The sequence below is a fragment of the Neovison vison genome, chromosome 11 (assembly GCF_020171115.1).
Source record: "Neovison vison isolate M4711 chromosome 11, ASM_NN_V1, whole genome shotgun sequence".
NCBI classification, from domain to species: Eukaryota; Metazoa; Chordata; class Mammalia; order Carnivora; family Mustelidae; genus Neogale; species Neogale vison.
Window position 1 is genome coordinate 50,945,102 of NC_058101.1, and position 11,174 is coordinate 50,956,275.

An 11,174-nucleotide genomic window follows, 5' to 3' on the forward strand; every position below is an offset into this window, starting at 1 on the left:
TTTTCAGTGTACAAGACTTTTACTTCCTTGGTTAAATATATTCCCAAGTATTTTATTCTTTTTGATGCTCTTGTAGGTGGGATTGTCTTCTTCAACTTATTTTTGGATTGTTCATTGTTATTGTGTAGAAACAACTGATTTTTGTGTCTTGGTATTATTGTATCCTGCAACTCTGCTGAATTTGTTTATTCTACCAGGGTTTTGTTTCAGTTTTTTTTTTTTCCCCCAAATCTTTAGGGTTGTCTGTATATAATATCATGTCACCTGGAAACAGATAATTTAACTTCATTTCTAATTGGGGTGCCTTTTGTTTCTATTTCTTGTCTAATTGCTTTTGGCTAGGACTTCTGTACTATATTGAATAGAAATGATAAAAGTTAACATCTCTGTTTTGTTCCTGATCTTAGAGGAGAAAGTTTTTCTTCACCATTGAATGTGATTTTAGTTATGGGCTTTTCATAGATGGTCTTGACTATATTGAAGTAGTTTCCTTGTGTTCCTAGATTTTTAAAAGAATTTTTTGTTAGAAGGGGTACTTAATTCTGTCAAATGTGTTTTCTGCAGCAGTTGAGAAGATCATGTCTTTTCTCTCTTCATTCTGTCAATGTGGTATATTAACACTGATTGATTTTTCATATGTTCAATCATCCTTTCATTCCAGGAGTAAATCCCACTTGGCCATGTTGTATAATCTTTTTGATATGCTGTTGAATTTTTGTTGCTAGTATTTATTGAGGATTTTTGCCCTGATAATCATAATCTTTCACCTTTTGATATATGATTTTGAAATAGGTGTTCTGTAGATACCCTTCATGATATTAAGAAAGCATTTTTAATGCTTAGATAGCTGAGTTTTTACCATGAATGGGATCTGGGTTTTATCAATTGCTTTTGTTATATTTTTGAAATGCATGGTTTTCTTTTTTATTCTATTACCATAGTCAAGTACTCAACTGCATTTTGAATTCTAAACCAACTTTGCATTCCTAGAGTAAGTGCTATTTGGTCATATAATATTACCCTTTCTTTAGAAAACTGGATTTGGGGGTGCCTGGGTGGCTCAGTGGCTTAAGCCGCTGCCTTCGGCTCAGGTCATGATCTCAGGGTCCTGGGATCGAGTCCCGCATTGGGCTCTCTGTTTGGCAGGGAGCCTGCTTCCCTCTCTCTCTCTGCCTGCCTCTCCATCTACTTGTGATTTCTCTCTGTCAAATAAATAAATAAAATCTTTAAAAAAAAAAAAAAAAGAAAACTGGATTTGGTTTTCATATATACTTTTAGCATCTACATTGACTAGAGGAATTGGTCTATACTTTTCTTTGAATATCCTTATTGAAGGGTTTTAGGTGAATGTTATCCTGGTCTCTTAACATGAATTGTGATACTTGATACTTCTCTGTTCTCAGAAGGAGTTTTTATGAGATTGTTTAGTTTTTCCTTAAGTACATGAAAGTATTTTCAAGGGAAGTTACCTGGGCCTCAAGTTTTTTTTTTTTTCCCCCCATAGGGGAAATTACAGATTAAAATTTCTGAAAGATCTTGAACTATTAAAATTTTTCTGTATTTTTTTTTCAGTTGCATCAGATGTATATTTTCTTTCTTTCTTTTTTTTTTTTTAAGATTTTTTTATTTATTTGACAGACAGAGATCACAAGTAGGCAGAGAAGCAGGCAGAGAGAGAGAGGAAGAAGCAGGCTCCCTGCTGAGCAGAGAGCCTGGCGTGGGGCTCGATCCCAGAATCCTGGGATCATGACCTGAGCCGAAGGCAGAGGCTTTAACCCACTGAGCCAACCAGGTGCCCCAGATGTATATTTTCTTAAAGAATCCAGCCATTTCATCAAAGGTTGACAAATTTAAAAAAAATGTTGACAAATTTATTGTCATAAAGATCTTTTTAATTTCGTCTGATCTTTTAAAATGTATACTAGGGGTCCCAGTGTTTTTCAGTTGATTAAGGGACTGCCTTCAGCTCAGGTCATGATCCTGGAGTCCTGGGATGGAGTCCCGCATCGGCTCCCTGCTTAGCAGGGAGTCTGCTTCTCCCTCTGACCCTCTCCCTTCTCATTCTCTCTCTCTTCCTCTCTCAAATAAATAAATAAAATCTTTAAAAAAATTTTTTTTTAAAGTGTATACTAATTTCACCTATTTTATTCCTGATAATTCTACTTGGATTTTGTTCATTTAGGAAATTCTGTCATAGAGGTTTGTCACTTGTGTTAAACTTTTCAGAAAATCAGCTCTTGTATTGTCTATTTTATGATTGCTTTCTCCTGCTGTGGCCTTTTGTTCTTCATTATTCCTTCTCCCTTTTTTTGTGGTTTGCATTGCTATTCTTTGCCTGGGTGTCTATCTATCTACTTATTCACTCACTCACTCACTTACTCACTTACAGCAGGCTCCACAGCCAGTGTGGAGTCCAACACAGGGCTTGAACTCACGACCCTGAGATCCAGGAGTCAGATGCTTAACCAACTGAATCACCCAGGCACCCCTTTCTCTGGCGTTTTAAAAAGGGTTTTTAATGTTTCCATTAAAAAGAAAAATCTACAGTTAGAGCTATGTGTTTCTCTGTGAATGTTGTTTGGAAATAATGAGGACCATAGGATTTAGTGATTGAAATCATGTAAACTTTGTGTAAATGCCTTCATGTTTTCTTTTTTGTTTATTTTAAATAAAATAATAGGCTACTTCTGCTTGCCTTAGAGTATAGTGAGAAACTGTTTGGTTTTTTTTTTTTTTTAAGTTTATTCATCATTTCTGTTTTTAACCTGCCCATGAAGGATCCCCTTACCTGCTTAAATTTCATAACTCCTCATTTTGATAGGTTTTCTTCCTTTTCCATGCCATTAGATGTTTCTGGGGTGAATGGCATGTGGTAAAGATGCCAGAATGTGCTTCCGTTTGAGGATACATTGCCCGAGAGACTCCTTGGTGTTGGCAAAACCCGAGGAAAGTATCTCGCTGCAGAACAGTTCTAACTATGATTCAGGAGACACATAGATGATTTTCTCACCTAGAATATTCCCTGAAGTAGTTTAGCTTTATGAAAAAAAAAAAGAAAACCCTGCAACTTTAGAAATATTATAATGCAACTTGAAAGTTCTTAGCACTGAAAGCAAACTATGTTTGATGAGTTGTGTTTATACGAGATCTCCATACCTTCTGTTGACATCAGGGTTCCATTGGCAACCTGACACCATGGCAGGCCTGAAAGGTTTGGCTGGTTGTGTTGACAGAAGACCTTGATACCTACAGAGGCAGGAATTTGCAGCCAAGATTACCACGCAATACTGAGTGCCTCAGGGACTCTAGCCACATGAAGAAATCTACCCACTTTTAGAGATAGAAAATAGGTTTATCTCCTCTGTGAGTTTATAACCACATGGGTTCATATTTAAATTTTTACTGCCTGCATCCTTATATGAATATCCCCAACTAGCAATAGTAAAATAAATATGGCCTTGCTTGATGCCACTTCCACAGATGGAAGAAGCAAACATAATACAAGCCTGAAATTACATACTCTCGGAGACCTATAGGATTTATGAGTCCAGATGTGGACCGTCTCTTAGCTAATCAGCATTATTCTATCCCAGCACCTGTTACAGTTACGTTCTTATAGCTCTCCATCTCACGCTCATCTACAGTGAGTGACATCTTCAAGCAGTGTGATCTCCCGGTCATAATTAATTACTCCAGGAATGGCTACATGACCCCAGCCAGGGTTACCATTGCTTCTTTGGGAATTTGAACTCTCTTGAAATCTCTTGGATGCCTTTGAGGCTCAGTTGGTTAAGCGTCTGCCTTCGGGTCAGATCATGATCCCAGAGTGCCAGGATTGAGTCTGCTCCCTCTGCCCCCTACCCCTCTCAAATAAATAAAAATCTTTAAAAAAAAAATAAGTAAAAGAAATCGCTTCTAGTCACTTGATGGGTAAAGACTTAGGATCCTTTGGCTGTCCTATATTCTGTCATGTCACCCTTCAGCCAGAGAGAACAATGCAGAAAACCAGAGGCAATGGAGACAAGAAACAGAGTTTAGAAATTTCCTCCAGTCCAACTGCATTCCCTGCCTGCTGAGTTCTGTGTGATACATTCTATCATTGTCTCCCGCTCCCCCACTCCTTTTTTTTTGGGGGGGGGGGGGGCTGAAACTGTAGTTGATTTGTTACTTGCTTCCCAGAAGAATTCAAACTAATACACCAATAGGGCCTCCATCTCAGTTTTTGGTGTGTTCTCAGAGATTTGACATCTCTGTTTTGATGGAATGTTTGATGGAATAAATACTCCAGATCTGATCATCAAATACTGTAGTTTCATTTTTGCATAAACACTCCATTCATTCTTATCATTTGAGTAGAAATGCCTAATAATGGAGATATGTAAGTTATGGCACCATTATATTGTACATTTTATAAATGTTTTAGCTATCTCATTATGAGAGAGAGGCTTAAGAATGAAAAAGTACCTTTCTTTAGGCAAAATAGAGTACACCAGCATCCAACATACACATTTACTGTTTTGCAGGTGAGGTTTGCTCTCTAGCTCAAATTACTCTTTTTTACATGAACAGAAGATTGAGTGATAGTTCTTAATTCAAGAAGGAACAGTATAACTGACTGAAAAGCTATTCGGAAGCAAAAATACTCTCCTAAAAGTATTTTTGTGTTCTATAGAATGTTACTCATTTAATATTCACCTTTGAATATTGAAATTCCTTTTGACTCATTAAATACATTCTGTCACCAAACAGAAGACAAGCTTTAAGAATTTAACAATTCATGAGGATCTATTTATAGTTTCATGTTTCTGCTTTAGGGAGATAGTTATGTACAGGATGTTAGAGTGGAACATTCCACGCCTCAGTTTCAACTAAGGTGCTGATTCTATGAATATCAAGATACCAAACGGAGTGAGAGTATTGCATACAAATTCTGTAGAAGAAGTGTGAAGGTACCTATTCCACAACTCTGTATCTATCTGACAAACTAAGCATCAGAGAAGAGGCCAGATAGCCCTTGTGTGGGGACAGAAGAAACCAGGGAAGGCTGCTGTGTGTTCTCTGAAATGGAGGCATAATGAATTCAGGTCCAAGTCATCCCAGCCCCTGAAAAACATAGATAGCAGGATGTTCCCTCAAAGGTGTCTACATCTTAATCCCTGGAATTAGTGAATATGTTACCCCACTTGGCAAACAGGACTTTGCAAAAATGGTTCAGGATTTTGAGGTGGTGAGATGATCCTGGATAACCAGGATCCTCTGGAGAAGGAGGTGGGAGGGTCAGCCAGAGGTGACGTCATAATGGAAGTAGAGGTCAGAGCACCGTGGCATGAGCCAGGGAACGCAGCTAGCCTCTAGAAGTTGTAAAAGGCAAGAAATGGGTTCTCCACGTTTCTCCAGAGCCCTTCAAAATAATGCCACCCTAGTGGCTCCTTGATTTTGAGCTCAGTGAAACTGATTTTGGACATTTCATCTCCTGAACTGTAAAATAACGTGTTGCCGTGTAATTGGAAACTAAGACGCAGGTTGCTGCTTTGGGGACAGAGCTCAAGCGTGCTGCTGCTGTGATGTAGGTAGACAGGCACAGCCTGGGGGGAAAGGAAGGGTGATTATTTTCTATGGATCAGATACAGGCTTTGCAGGAGAGATTGCTGGCATGTCCAGGACTGCCCTCTGTGGGAGTAAGGAGTCTCTGCCAGAAGAGTCTGGAACTGGGCCATTGACTTTCTGTGGTTTAGGAAGGAATTCCAGGGGACCGTATGCATCCATCTGTGTCAAGGAAACTGTGACTGAGTTGGTCCCAGAGAGCTCAGGGCCAACATATGACAGTTCCTGTTCCAGTCACACCTTTCTTGCTCTCTTCCCCCAGTATGTCCATTTGGATCGAAGCTAAAGCCACTTGTAGATAGACAGGGAGATGAGGCACAGCAGTGGGGAAGCTGGCTGGCTTCTCTTTCTATGGCAGACGTGGAACTATAGTAGAACCAGCAACCTGGAAGGAAGTGGAAGATTGCACATTAACTATCTTTATTATCATTGTCTTGAGCTGTCATTTCTAATAACCTAGAGATTTTTAATGGTATAATGGGACCACAGAACCTTCCAGCATTTTCTATTTCTCTCTAAAGTATAAATACACAGGAGTCAAAATACAGTTACACCTTCTAAATCTGACAGAAGTTTTCAAAATGTAAAAATTTAGAAATGATAGTATAATGAATCCCCCTGCTGTGGATAGAATCATGTCCCCACCCCAAATTCATCTGTTGAAGCTCTAGCCTTCAATGTGACTCTAGAAATGGGGCTTTTTGGAGGTAACTAAGGTTGAGCAAGGTCAGGAGGATGAAGTCCTCATCTCTCAGGACTGTAAGATGAGGAGCGAGATCTCTCGCCACATGCATGCACACAGGAAGACCACTTGAGGACACAGAAGGTCCTGCAAGTGAGGAAGAGGGCTCTCTCGCCAGTAGTCAACCATGCCTGCAGGCACCCTCACCTCAGACTTCCAGCCTCCAGAACTGTGAGAAAAGAAAATAAATATTGTTTAAACCACCCCCTGTGGAATTCTGTCATGACAGCCCAAGCATGTGAATGTACTCTGTCCACACCCCATATTCAGTAATTATCACTCTTCTGCCACACTTCCGTCATCTGTCCCTCCACCTTCTTCCTCCTTTCCCTCCTTTCCTGTAAGGACTATTTTAAATGAAAACTTAGACATCCTATCATTTTTTCTTCTAAATATATCCTCCTGTATCTCTAAAGAACAAAGATGATCCACAGCCTAACCCCTGAAGCATAGAGCATTACTGTTCATTAGAAGCTTACTTCCCACACCTGCTGGGGACACTGGACATCAACGTGAGTTGTGGGCATGTGATTTGCTTTCACTCCTGGAACGAGAACAGGAGTAACCTGTACCAGTTAGATATTACTGTGTTATAAATCATCCCACAACTTAGTCGCTTCATGCAAGCATTATTTCTCATGATACTGGGGTTTGGGCAGGCATGCTTTTTGGTCTGAGCTTGGCTTATCTCAGTGGTCAGCTGTCAGCCTGGTTGTAGCTGGATGGTGGAGGAGGGCATCGGTTGGCATCGTCTCTTTGCTCTGTGTGTTCTCTCATCCATCAGCAGGCTAGCTCTGGATTCCTCATACAGGAGTCCCAGGGTTCCAAAGACAAGGAAGAGAAAGTAAACTCCAATGCCCAAGCACTTTTCATGCCTTTGCTGCTGCCGCCGCTGCTGCTTCTGCCTCTTCTTCTTCTTCTTCATCTTCATCTTTGTCTCCTCCTTCTCCTCTCCCTCCCCCACATCTCCCCCTTCCGTTCTTCCTCCCCCCCCACCTCCTCTTTCCTTCCTCCTCCTCCTTTTTTTTTTCTTCTTTGATTTTACTTATTTATTTGGCAGAGAGAGAGAGAGACAGCAAGCAGGGGGACTGTGAGAGGGAGAAGCAATCTTCCCGCTGAGCAGGGAGCCCAACATGGGACTCGATTCCAGGACTCTGGGATTATGACCTGAGCCAAAGGCAGAAGCTTAACAACTGACCACTCAGGCACCCTAGTGCCTTTGCTTCTGATGCATTTTCTGAGGTTCAACTAAACACCTAAGTCATGTGGATAAGCCCAAATGCAAGGACCTAGAGAACAGACTATGTGCTGATGAGAAGAGCTACAAAGTCATACTTCAAAGGAGTGTGCATACAGATAAGAAGAGGAATGGCCATTTTTGCAAGCTACGGGTAATAAGAGACTCTTCCTGAGCTGTGATTAACTGAGTGTTTTGATTTGAATGTAGTACATGAAAAGACTGGATAATAAATTAACAGTTGGGAATTGCAACGGAACAAAGCAAAATGGGATTAACAGGAAGGGAAAGAAGTAACAGTTTCTAATTGTTTATTGAGGTATATAGAAAAATAATACAATTTTATGTTAATAAATCTTGCAAACTTGCTAAATTTACATGGCAATTAATGGTAATTTTCTTGTAGACTCTGTAGGAGTTTCCATATATGTGATCATGTTACCAGCAAGTAAAGACAGTTTTAACTTTTCTCATCTGTAGGTGTTTTCATTTTCTTAATGTCATTTCCAATCTGAAAGGAAAACCATTTATTCTTTCACCATTAAATATGAGTTAGGTATATGGTTTTCATACATGCCTTTTATTAATTCAAAGCTATTCTTTTCTATTCTTGAAATGGAAACTTTGTTCACCATTGTTAGATATTGTTTCTTCTTTCCTAATGTAAGCATTTAGAGCTATAAATTTTATCTTTTAAATTCTACCTTAGCTGGATCCCCTCAATTTTTATTTTAATTTTCAGTCATTTTGAAATATTTTCTAATTTTCTTCATTATTTCTTTCACCCATGAGTTGTTTGGAAGTATGCTGGAAGATTTTCCAGATGTGATTATTTTTTATGGATTCCCTAATTCAATTCCTTTGTTATCAGAGAACACACTTCATAAGTCATTAGGCCTTGTTGATTTGAGGCTTGTTTTATATCCAGCATATGATCTCTCTCGTTGAATGTTTGGTGAACATGTGTAAAGGATGTATATTTTACTGTTTTGGATAGAATGTTTCATAAATGTAAGTTAGATTAGTTAGATTGACAGCATTACTAGGGATATTTACATTCTTACTGATTTCTGTCTACTCATTCTTTTACTGGTTCAGAATATTCAACCTATCTTCCTTCTGTTCTGTCATTTTTTTTCTTCATATATTTGAAACTCTGTAATTAAGTGCATATATAAACTTAGAGCTGTTATGCCTGTTGATGAATTGATGATTTTTTTAAGTAAAATATTTATCTTTCTGACTACTTTTAAGATTTCTGTCATTAGTTTTCAGCAATTTCATTATGTGTTTGGTGTGTCTGTCTTTGTGTGTATATTCCTTGGATCTATGTGTTTAGTATTTTTATCAAATTTGTGAAATCTGCAGGCTGTTCCTTTGATTTTTCTTTCCCTTACACATAAACCAGCATGACATTGTCCAAAAATCATTGGAGTTCTGTTCATTTTTTATCTATTTTTCTCTCTGTACTTCAGTTTGGATAGTTTCTATTCCTGTATCTTCAAGTTCACCCATCTTTTCTTCTAAAGTATCTAATCTCTGTTAAGCCCATCCAGCTTTTCACTTAAGATAGTGTATATTTCATCTCTAGGACTTAATTTGGTCTTTCTTTGTATTTTTCATCATGTCTATGTTTTCCTTTAGAATAAAATATAGAGCGTATTTACAATAGCTCCTTTAAGTCTTTGTCTGATACTGTCATCCTATGCCGTTTCTAGTGATTTTTATTGTTGGCTTCCCACCCCCCCACCCCCCATCATTCCTGGGTGACATTTTCCAGCTTCTTAGTCTGTTGACTTTTTTTTTTTTTTAAGTCTGTTGACTTTTTTTTTTTTTAAAGATTTTATTTATTTATTTGACAGAGAGAGATCACAAGTAGGCAGAGAGGCAAGCAGAGAGAGAGAGGAGGAAGCAGGCTCGCTGCTGAGCAGAGAGCCTGATGTGGGACTCAATCCCAGGACCCTGAGATCATGACCTGAGCCGAAGGCAGCGGCTTAACCCACTGAGCCACCCAGGCGCCCAAGTCTGTTGACTTTAAATGAAGGATGTACACTGTGATTCCTATGTTGAGTGCTGGATTTTCTTGTCTTAAGCACTAGAGTTTTTTTCTTCTTGAAGACAGTTAAGACTCTGGAGGATTTGTTTAATCCTCAGCAGGCTGTTATTTCAGGGGTTTGTAGTGTGGACTTCACCATGAGGCTGGTTTACCCCCTAAAACTTAACAGTAACTTAGCAGTAACCCTCAGGTGTTTATTCTGGGTGGGTATTGTGGCCCCCCTGCTGTGCCTGGTTAAAACTCAGACATCTGTCAGTTCCATGTAAGAGTTCTTACAGTTTCTCAAATGCTCTTTCCTGACTAGGTGAAATTTTGCCTCATGCCTGCACAACCTAGCATTCAGTTATTATCTGGAGCAGATCCCCATGCAGATTCCTGGGGCTCTTTCTTTGTATGGTCCTCTCGTTTCTGATTCTTTTCTACAAGTACAACCACACTGGCTTTGCTGAGTGCCAGTCTTTCCTTTCTGGACTCACTGACACTCCTGTGCTCTGCTTGGGGTTCTCTTTTCCAGCACAGTTGAGACAGTGCTACCAGGCAGAAAGCTGGGGTGACTGTATCACCCTCCTAGATGTTGCCCCTCCTTTAGGGATTGTCCTTTGCTGCATGTTCTCTAATGTCCACAAAGAGTTTCACATGTTTTCTCCATTTCCCTACTTCTTTACTGTGTGTGCACAAATATGATCTCAGTTACTCTAGCATTGCTGGAAGTGAAGCCCTCTTCCCCATTAGATTTGAAGATAACTTGCAGTGTCATTTGTTCATTTCCTATAGAGGTGACCAAGGTCTATCAAACAGTTTGCTCAAAATACGTTTTCTATTCATGAAGTGCAAATTTTATCAACTCTTTAGAAAATTAGAAGAGCTAATTGTGATAAAGCTACAGCTCTTAAGGTAGAAACAGAGTTGTTAGTAGCTATTAAGAATGTTTCTCAGTTAAAGAGACTAAAACCATATAATTAAGACCATTAGATCTGTCGAGGGAACATTATTGTACATCTCTGCAGTTTTGTTCTTTTCTGAATTTGGCAGAACTTTTTTTCATTGTCCATACACCTGGTAATAATGTCATTGATTTTCACCATTTTTTTAAAGGCTGAACTTGATGTATTTTGTAGAACCATTAATTCTTGGTTTACATGGCTTGTAGAAATCCTTATTTTTCTGGATCAATTTTTCTAATTTGAAGTGATACAGATTTGTCCTCTCTCCTTTCTTTAGCCTTATTTAAGGACCCTGCAGAGACATTGATTTGGAATTAATTCATTTATTTAAAGAAATCAAAAAGCCTGCCAGAAATTCTGTTTCTTTTCATATTTAGTATGGAAATCCTGTTTTCATGGAGTTTGATAATATTAGACCCCTTCTAAGTGAAGATATAAAAAGCTAGAGTTTTGGGACAAGCAAAAGGAATCTTTAGAGTTAAAGGAGTCCATATTGTTGCAGATAAAAAACAAATACAACACAAAGGCTAAATATACCAGATTCTACATTTACGGTCATACCCCTTCCTGACATTTTTTTTTTTTTAAGAT